The following is a 10,062-nucleotide window of genomic DNA, read 5'->3' on the forward strand; positions in this document are numbered from 1 at the left end:
TGTCCAACCTCTTAACTTTGCCCTCAATTGGTTTTCTACTAAGGAAGGGCAAAGTGGTAAAAATAAGTGGTGCTCCGATTTGCCCAGGGTTGAAGCATACAAACCATACAGTCATGGTAGTAGCATAGGATGGCCGCGAGCGAAAAAGTCCAACCACTTAACTTTGCCACTTTGCCCTCAATTGGTTTTCTACAATGGAAGGGCAAAGTGGTAAAAAATAAGAGGTGCTCCAATTGACCCCGGGTTGCTAAAAACTCCGACCTCTTAACTTTGTCACTTTGCCCTCAATTGGTTTTCTACTAAGGATGGGCAAAGTGGTAAAAATAAAAGGTGCTCTGATTTGCCCGAGAGTGGGACATACAAACCGAAAGGTCTTGGTAGCACCATAGGATGGCCACGAGCGAAAAACTCCGACCTCTTAACTTTGTCAGTTTAACTTCAATTGGTTTTCTACTAAGGAAGGGCAAAGTGGTAAAAATAAGAGGTCCTCTGATTGGCCCAGGTTTGGGGCATACAAACCGAAAGGTCATGGTAGTACCATAAGATGGCCACAAACGAAAATGTCCAACCTCTTAACTTTACCCCTTTGCCCTCAATTGGTTTTCTACTAAGGAAGGGCAAAGTGTTAAAAATAAGAGGTGCTCCGATTCGCCCGGGGTTGGGTCAATCAAACCATTAGGTCGTGGTAGTACCATACGATGGCCGCGAACAAAAAAGTCCAACCTCTTGATTTTGTCACTTTGCCCTCAATTAGTTTTCTACTAAGGAAGGGCAAAGTGGTAAAAATTAGAGGTGCTCTGATTGGCCCGGGGTTGCGGCATTCAAACCATAAGGTCAAGGTAGTACCATAGGATGGTCGCGAGCAAAAAACTCAAACCTTTTAACTTTGCTAGTTTGCCCTTAATTGGTTTACTACTATGCAAGGGCGAAGTGGTAAAAATAAGAGGTGCTCCGATTGGGCCGGGATTTGGGCATACAAACCATAAGGTCGTGGTAGTACCATTGGATGACCGCGAGCAAAAAAGTCCAACCTCTTAACTTTACTACTTTGCCCTCAATTGGTTTTTTACTAAGCAAGGGGAAAGTGGTAAAAATATGAGGTGCTCTGATTGGCCTGGGTTGGCTAAAAGCACTGACCTTTTAACTTTGCCACTTCGCCCTCAATTTCTTTTCTACTAAGAAATGGCAAAGTGGTAAAAATAAGAGATGCTCCGATTTGCCCGGGAGTGGGGCATACAAGCCAAAAGGTCATGGTAGAACCTTAGGATGGCCGCGAGTGAAAACTTCGACCTCTTAACTTTGCCACTTTGCCCTCAATTGGTTTTCTACTAAGAAAGGGCAAAGTGGTAAAAATAAGAGGTGCTCTGATTGGCCCCGGGGTTGGGTCATTCAAACCATAAGGTCAGGGTAGTACCATAGGAGGGGGCGCGAGTGAAAGTCTAACTTCTTAATTTTGCCACTTTGCCCTCGATTGGTTTCCTACAAAGGAAGGGCAAAGTTGTAAAAATAAAAGGTGCTCCGATTGGCCCGGGATTGCTGAAAACTCTGACCTCTTAACTTTGCCACTTTGCACTCAATTGGATTTCTACTATGCACGAGGAAAGTGGTAAAAATATGAGGTGCTCCGACTGGCCCGAGAATGTGGCATACAAACCAAAAGGTCATGGTCATACCATAGGAAGGCCGCGAGCGAAAAACTCCAACCTCTCAACTTACCACTTTGCCCTCAAATTGTTTTCTACAAAGAAAGGGCAAAGTGGTAAAAATAGGAGGTGATCGGATTGGCCCGGGGTTGCTAAAAACTCCGACCTCTTAACTTTGCCACTTTGCCCTCAATTGGTATTATACTAAGGAAGGGTAAAGTGGTAAAAATAAGAGGTGCTCCGATTGGCCCGGGAGTTGGGCACAGAAGCCATAAGGTCATGGTAGAACCATACCATGGCCGCGAATGAAAAAATCCAACCTCTTAACTTTGCCACATTGCCCTCAATTTGTTTTCAACAAAGGAAGGGCAAAGTGGTAAAAATAGAAGGTGATCCGATCGGCCGGGGTTGCTAAAAAATCCGACCTCTTAACTTCGCCACTTTGCCCTCAATTTGTTTTCTACTAAGGATGGGCAAAGTGGTGAAAATAAGAGGTGCTCCGATTGGCCCGGGAGTGGGGCACACAAACCATAAGGTCATTGTAGTACCAAAGGATGGCCGCGAGCGAAAAACTCCAACATCTTAACTTTGCCACCTTGCCCTCAATTGGTTTTCTACTGAGGAAGGGCAAAGTGGTAAAAATAAGAGGTGCTCTGATTTGCCCGGGGTTGGGGCATAGAAACCATAAGGACGTGGTAGTAGCATAGGATGGCCGTGAGCGAAAAAGTCTAACCTCTTAAGTTTGCCACTATGCCCTCAATTGGTTTTCTACAAAAGAATGGCAAAGTGGTAAAAATTAGAGATACTCTGATTGGCCTGGGGTTGATGCATTCAAACCAAAAGGTCATGGTAGTACCATAGGATGGTCGCGAGCGAAAAACTCCAACCTCTTAACTTTGCCAGTTTGCCCTCAATTGGTTTTCTACTAAGCAAGGGCAAAGTGGTAAAAATAAGAGGTGCTCCAATTGGCTCGGTGTTGCTAAAAACTTTGACCTCTTAACTTTACCACTTTGCCCTCAATTGGTTTTCTACAAGGAAGGGCAAAGTGGTAAAAATAATAGGTGCCCCGATATGCCCGGGAGTGGGGCATACAAACTAAAAGGTCATGGTAGCACCATAGGATGGCCACGTGCGAAAAAGTCCGACCACTTAACTTTGCCACTTTGCCCTCAATTGGTTTTCTACTAAGGAAGAGCAAAGTGGTAAAAATAAGAGATGTTCAGATTTGCCCGGGAGTGGGGCATACAAACCAAAAGGTCATGGTAGTAGCATAGGATGGCCGTTAGCGAAAACTCCAACCTCTTAACTTTGTGAGTTTGCCCTCAATTATTTTTCTACTAAGGAAGGGAAAAGTGGTAAAAATAAGAGGTGCTCTGAATGGCCCAGGTTTGGGGGATACAAACCATAAGGTCATGGTAGTACCATACGATGTCCGCAAGCGAAAAAGTCCAACCGCTTGACTTTGTCACTTTGCCCTCAATTGGTTTTCTACTAAGGAATGGCAAAGTGGTAAAAATAAGTGGTGCTCATATTTGCCCGGGAGTGGGGCATACAAACCAAAAGGTCATGGTAGCACCATAGGATGGCCGCGAGTGAAAAACTCCAACCTCTTAACTTTGCAAGTTTGCCCTCAATTGGTTTTCTACTAAGGAAGGGGAAAGTGGTAAAAATATGAGGTGCTCTAATAAATGGTCATATATGCTTTATTAATACTCTTAATATCTTGGGTTAAATGAGTTTTATTTGTTAAAATAAGAGTATTAATAAGATAGTATGAGTTAATTGGGTTTTGGCATGTAAAATAATATTTTACCTCTAATTAATAGATGGGTTTATGTTTTTGGGCTAGCTAACATTTAAGTAAGCTTATGTTTGAATCTTGGTCACTGCAGGTGTTGATGGGAACCAAGGTGGGCCTAGTCTTAAAGATATGTTGCACGTTCCAGATGGGCCAAATACAAGTTCAAGGGATTCCTTTCCCGCGGGTTCATATCATTTGGTATTCAGAGCAAAGTTTCCAATCAGGTCTGATTCTATCTTTTAATTCTAGCATCCTCAAATTTAATTCTAGGGCTTCATTGTTCTAGGCTTGCCAAAAAAAAAAAAATAGAAACAAAAAGTAGGCTGCCGAAATTCTTAGGATTTTGGGTTTGGCTGAAATTTGCATCACCTAGGGTTTCAATATTCTAGGGTTTCCTATATTTCTAAGTCTGTCAATTGCTTGGAGTGTCGTTCCATTGATTCTCTTCTACTTCATTGTCCATGCTTGTGTGTTTGAATTCAATTGGTTGGTTTTCACAACTGACTATTGCTGTTTGTGGATGAATTAGAGAAAAGAAAAGAAAGGAAAAGAAAAGAAAAGAAAAGAAAAGAAAGGAAAGGAAAAGAAAAGAAAAGAAAATTCGAAAAAAAAAAAAACGAAAAAAAAAAGAAGGGGATGAAGAAAAGAGAAGGTAGCATATTCAAAGTTGCTACATAGTTACAACAAAGAGAAAGAAAGAAATTTGTTGATTAAACCTTATGATCAAAGGGGCTGCTGCATACATCACTCAAGTTGGTATATTGTCTTATTGTTAGTCTTTCATTCGTATAACTTCATTGATTCTCGTGTCATTTTTATTCCTTCATGTTTCTCTTGTTCTTGTTTCCTGGATCTAATTACTAGTTGGGATAATACAAGGTTGTATTGTCTTGATTTAGTTCAACTAGTTCTTAATGAACTTGAGTGGGAAAACTCTTGAGGTAAAAGGCAAGAGAGTGTGAGATTATTATTGAGTAAAAAGCCAATTCAGAGTTACACACGAGTGGAGTGTCATTATTTGAGTGTAAACACGTAAGGGAGTGTGTGAGGTTTTTCACTAACATTCTTTTTGTGCAGCACATTATGATGTCTCATAGGAGTGACTCATCACCTAAGGAGATGGTAGATAACACATCCTTTGTGTTGCAAGTCATGCAACAACAGTTTGAGAAGTTGAACTTAGTGTTGGGTGAAGTGAGAGATAGGATGGATCATCAAGATGTGGTAATTAGAAATCTTCATGGCAGGAGAGATAGGAGGCGTCCCGAGTTTAGTGTTGAAAATGGGTATGAGAATGAAGAGTATGGTGATTCTCTTGTTACTAGGCATGCACTCAATACAAAAATTAAGATGGATGATATAGAGCACAAGAGTGAGAATATTTTTCATACTAGATGCCACATCAACAACAAGGTATGTAGTATGATCATTGATTTGAGGAGTTGTATTAATTTAGCTAGCACTACTTTAGTTGAGAAATTGAATTTACGTACCTTGAAACACCCTAGACCATACATGTTGCACTGGTTGAGTGATTGTGGGGAGGTTAGGGTAAATAAGCAAGTGCTAGTTTCTTTTTCAATTGGGAAATACCAGGATATGGTGCTTTGTGATGTAGTGCCTATGCATGCTAGTCATATTTTGTTAGGAAAGCCATGGCAGTATGATAGGAAGGTGATCCATGATGGGTTAAGGAACATGTACAGTTTTGAAAAAGATGGAAAAACAATCAAACTTGCTCCTTTAACTCCAAAACAGGTCCATGGGGATCAATTGAAGCTGAAATGTAAGGTTACTCAAAACAGAAAGAGTAAAAGTGAGAGTGATCAAAAAAGAAAAAGTGAAAAGGAAATTGAGCAAACAAGGAAGAGTGAAAGTGAGAATGAGTTGAAAAGCAAGAGTGAAGGTGAGAGTGAAAGTGAAAGTGAGATTGAGCTGAAAAGCAAGAGTGAATGTGAGATTGAGAAGAAAAGAAATAGTGAAACCTCAAGAAAAAGAGAGAATGAGTTGAAAAACAATTATAAGGCCGAGAGTTCAAAAACAGAGGAGAGTGAAAGAAAAATAGAGAGTGAAAAGAACAAAGAGAGTGAGAGGAAAAAAGAGAATGAGGCCGAAACATCAAAAGAAAGAGTGAGAGAAAAAGAAAATAGAGAGGTAGTAGAGAGTCAAGAAAAAAGAGTGGAGCCACAAGAGGAAAAAGAAAGAGAGATTGTAGAGAGAAATAAAAAGACAAAAGTGAGTTTTTATGCTAAGGCCAGCTTTTATACTAACGAATTTAACGACTCTTTGCCTAGTGTTGTTGTTTCTTTGTTGCAGGGATATGAGGTCGTGATTCCTAGAGGTGTGTTTAGGGGATTGTCACCTATTAGGGAGATAGAGCACTACGTTGATCTTGTGCCAGGTGCGACAATTCCTAACCGACCTTTATTTGAAGAACATGAGTGCCTGACACACTTAAAGGGACAAGGTAAGTTGTTGAGTAGAATGCATGCTAAGTGGGAGGATTGTATTGAGACTTTTCCTCATGTATTCAAATACACACAAGGTATGGAAACTTTTGTGGTTGATGCTTTAGCAAGAAGGTATGTACTTATCTTCATTTTAGATGCAAAATTGTTGAAACTTGAATATGATAAGGAATTGCATGCTAATGGTGATGACTTTGCTAGTGTGTATGAAACATGTGAGAAAGCATCGTTTGGTAAGTTCTATAAACCAGATTGGTTCTTGTTTAGAAAGAATAGATTTTGTGTACCTACTAGTTTTGTGTATAAGTTGCTTGTGTGTGATGAACATGGTGGTTTGTTGGGTAACCATGGTGTAAGGAAGACTTTTGTTGTGTTGCATGAACGTTTGTGGGAATATCATTTGCCTTTCAATGACGTGTTGCATGAACGTTTGTGGAAGTATCAATTGTCATTCATTGATGTGTTGCATGAATGTTTGTGGGACTATCATTTGCCCTTCATTGAATTTGCATATATTTGGAGTAGTCATTCTGGTGTCAAGAAAATATTAGACATTTTGCATGAACATTTATGTTGGTCTAAGATGAAGAGAGATGTCAATTGTATTTGTGGCAGGTGCATTACATGCAGAATGGCCAAATTTATACTTTTGCCACATGGGTTGCATACGCCCTTACCTATTCCTAGTGAGTCATGTGCAGACATATCTATGGACTTTGTCTTGGGGCTGCCTAGGAAAGAAAGGAGTAGAAATTCTATTTTTGTGGTTATGGATGGATTTATAGAGTTTGCATATAACAGGACCATGCATACAACCACTTTATATTCTCCTTTTGAAATTGTTTATAGACTTAATCTATTTACTCCTTTAGATTTAATGTCTTTATCTGTTGACAACAGGAGTAGCTTGGATGGATGTTCTCAAATTCTTGAACAAATTAATGACAATGCATATGAAATCAATGATAATGTTACTAACATTTTTCCCTTTGATCCAGGTGGAGATTCGAGGTCGAATCCTTTTGAGGAGAGGGGGAATGATGGGAACCAAGGTGGGCCTAGTCTTAAAGATATGTTGCACGTTCCAGATGGGCCAAATACAAGTTCAAGGGATTCCTTTCCCGCGGGTTCATATCAGGTGTGAAGGTCATTGGAACTTGTAATCAAAAGCCTACTTAGTTGATAAACATGGGAAGAAATAAAATAGAGGCCACGTCCATGAGTAAAGCCAATGGATAGCATGTCCAAACCAAAGCCCACGTACATGTGAAGCCCATGAGGAGAAACAACCTGGAAAGAAATTAAATCTCTATCAATCCCGATAGACTAACGCAAGTGAAATTACTTTGGGAATTTGGGGACCACGAACAGAAGAGAAGACGCGGCAGTTAGGCACGATGGAAGAGAGGAAATTCGTGGCAAGGAGAGAGAAGAAGAGAGACGATTCCAAGTATAAAAGGAAGGAGGTAGTTGCAGATTTGTGGAGGATTATTATTATTATTTTTGGGCTGGCATTTTTTTCTACTTTTGTTCAGACGAATTTGGGGATTTTCTTCTTTAGGTTCTTTTTTTTATTTCAACTATTTTAGCTAGTTTAGAGGAAGATGATCGGCTAAGTTCTTAAGGCTTGGGTTGGGGTAAAACTTTCTATTGTTCTCCATTGTTTGCTGGATTTTCTGTGGTTCAATGGCATGCCTCACTTTGTTTGAAATTGAATTCTGAAGAGGAAGCTTGATAAAATCTTTTGCTCTTGTTCTTGCTCTGTTGTCGACACAAGGCACATAATTAATCAAGGATTCCATCAGCTGCGTGTTATAGTAATTTTAGTGGATGCTTAGTGAGGATATTTTGTTTTAGGCATTGGCATACTTACATTGAGATTATATTTTTCACATTCTGTTTTATTAACACCTTGATTGGGTTAGTAAGAGGAGAGTAATGCCCAGAAAAACTTGTTAATGGTGCAATCAAAGAAGTTCTAAAACTGCAACCCAAGTATTTGTCAAAAATTGATTCTGTGAACCTTTCAATTTTAGCTATTGAGTAGTAATTCTATTGAGGCTTGATAAAAACTAAAATTACAATTTAACACCTTTTGAACCATTCCAGTTTTAGAAATCAAATTGTGCATGAGTTAATTCATATTTTTAAAGCAAAGTCGTAGACCCGAGATCCTCCAAGCTCCACCGTACATTCCATTGGAAACAAGTCCTTTATTGTGTACAAATTACTTTTTATATTTCCAAATTGGTTTCATCACCATATTTTTAGAATAAGCATTCACAAATACTTTGAAAATCATTTGTCCCTGTGGAATACGATCCTGGACTTATCCTTGATACAACTTGACACTTCTACACTTGGAAGCACATTTGAGATCACGTCAAGTTTTTGGCGCTGTTGCCGGAGACAATTGGTGTCATCAGAGTATTTTTCTAAATGCTAAGAGGGTGTCTATAGTACTGTGAACCTCTTCACAGCCTAGGTGATATCTACTTCCTCTCATTTAACTTGTTGCTCTTATTTTTTTTATTGCAATCTGCTTTGTTTTCTTTTACTTTGCTTAGTTTGTATGTCTGGTTGGGCTAGGATAGCACATTTAGACTTGTTAGGACATAATCATTAACCTCATCATCGGGTGCATCTGTTTTATTTGAATTATCATCTGACACTCACACCAACATGGCCGAAAATGAACATCATGATAGGGAGGTGGTAAACCATAATAGAACCCTTAGAGAATACTTGCAACCTGTTAGGACCTGCCCACCATCTTGCATTATTCACCCTTTGAATGCAAATAATTTTAACTTTAAACCTGGGATGATTCCATTACTACCTCATTTCCATGGCATGGAATCTGAAAATCCCTATTTGCATATCAAGGAGTTTGAAGAAGTTTGCTCAATTTTCATGGATAGAACATGCACTGAAGAAGTCATTAGGTTAAAACTGTTCCCATTTTCTCTAAAGGACAAGGCTAAAACCTGGCTAAACTCCTTAAGACCAAGGTCTATTGGGACTTGGCAGGAAATGCAAATTGAACTTTTGAAAAATTTTTTCCCAATGCATAGGACCAATGCCTTGAAAAGACAAATTATGAATTTTGGTCAAAAGGATATAGAAACATTTTACCACTGCTGGGAACGTTTTAAAGATTACTAAATGCATGTCCTCATCATGGATATGAGAATTGGAGGGTCATAAGTTTTTTCTATGAGGGGTTGCAACAAAAAATGCACCAATTTGTTGAGACCATGTGTAATGGTGAGTTCTTTAATAAAGAACCAGAAGAAGCATTTGAGTATTTTGATTATTTGTCTGAAAATGCACAGTCTTGGGACACTGCTGATAGTATTGATAGACATGAGACTTCAAGACATGTTGGTAGGGGTGGGAAATATACCTTAAGAGATGAGGACGATTTGCATGCTAGGTTAGATTTAATTTCAAAGAAATTAGAGACTATTGAGTTGAAAAAAGTGAATGAGGTGCAAGTTGTACCAAGAGTGATAGAAAAATGTGGCATTTGTGAAGATCAAGGGCATTCCACAAATGAGTGTCCTACGATTCCTGCATTTAAAGAAGTTTTATTAGATCAAACTCACAAGCATAATATTTCTATGTAGTTCTCTTCTTTTTTTGTTTCTAGGACTCACCAAGGCAGGACCGGACAAAACCCCACCACAAAAATTGTGAATCAGGTAATCCAGGGAATTCATTTTGTAGAATCAATTACAAACCTCTGACATCATCAAACCTGCCCTGTAACCACTAACCTTCACCTGACCTGACGGTCATATTCGTATATAGTTCTAGCTTGAGAACTGAATGGACATAACTTATTAAACATGAAATCTCCAGAAAATTCAGAAAACACAGTAATTTCTCTTTTAATTACAAAAAACTAAGGGGAGAAAAGAAATAAAATCCTGGTGAGAGAGAGATAGAAAGTATTAACTGGTAGATAATATTAACAGCTTGGTTAATCCGAATTGTAATACAACAAATCAAAATTCAAATCCTAACACAGAGTATACCAATCAGTTCCAATTGAACAGAAAAGAAATAACAACCAAACATAGATTAGAAATTAAAAAAAAAGGGGAACCAGAGCAAAATCGAAAGCGAAATCCAATATAAAAACAAC

This window comes from Juglans regia, chromosome 2 (genome assembly GCF_001411555.2).
Source record: "Juglans regia cultivar Chandler chromosome 2, Walnut 2.0, whole genome shotgun sequence".
In the NCBI taxonomy this organism is placed as follows: Eukaryota; Viridiplantae; Streptophyta; class Magnoliopsida; order Fagales; family Juglandaceae; genus Juglans; species Juglans regia.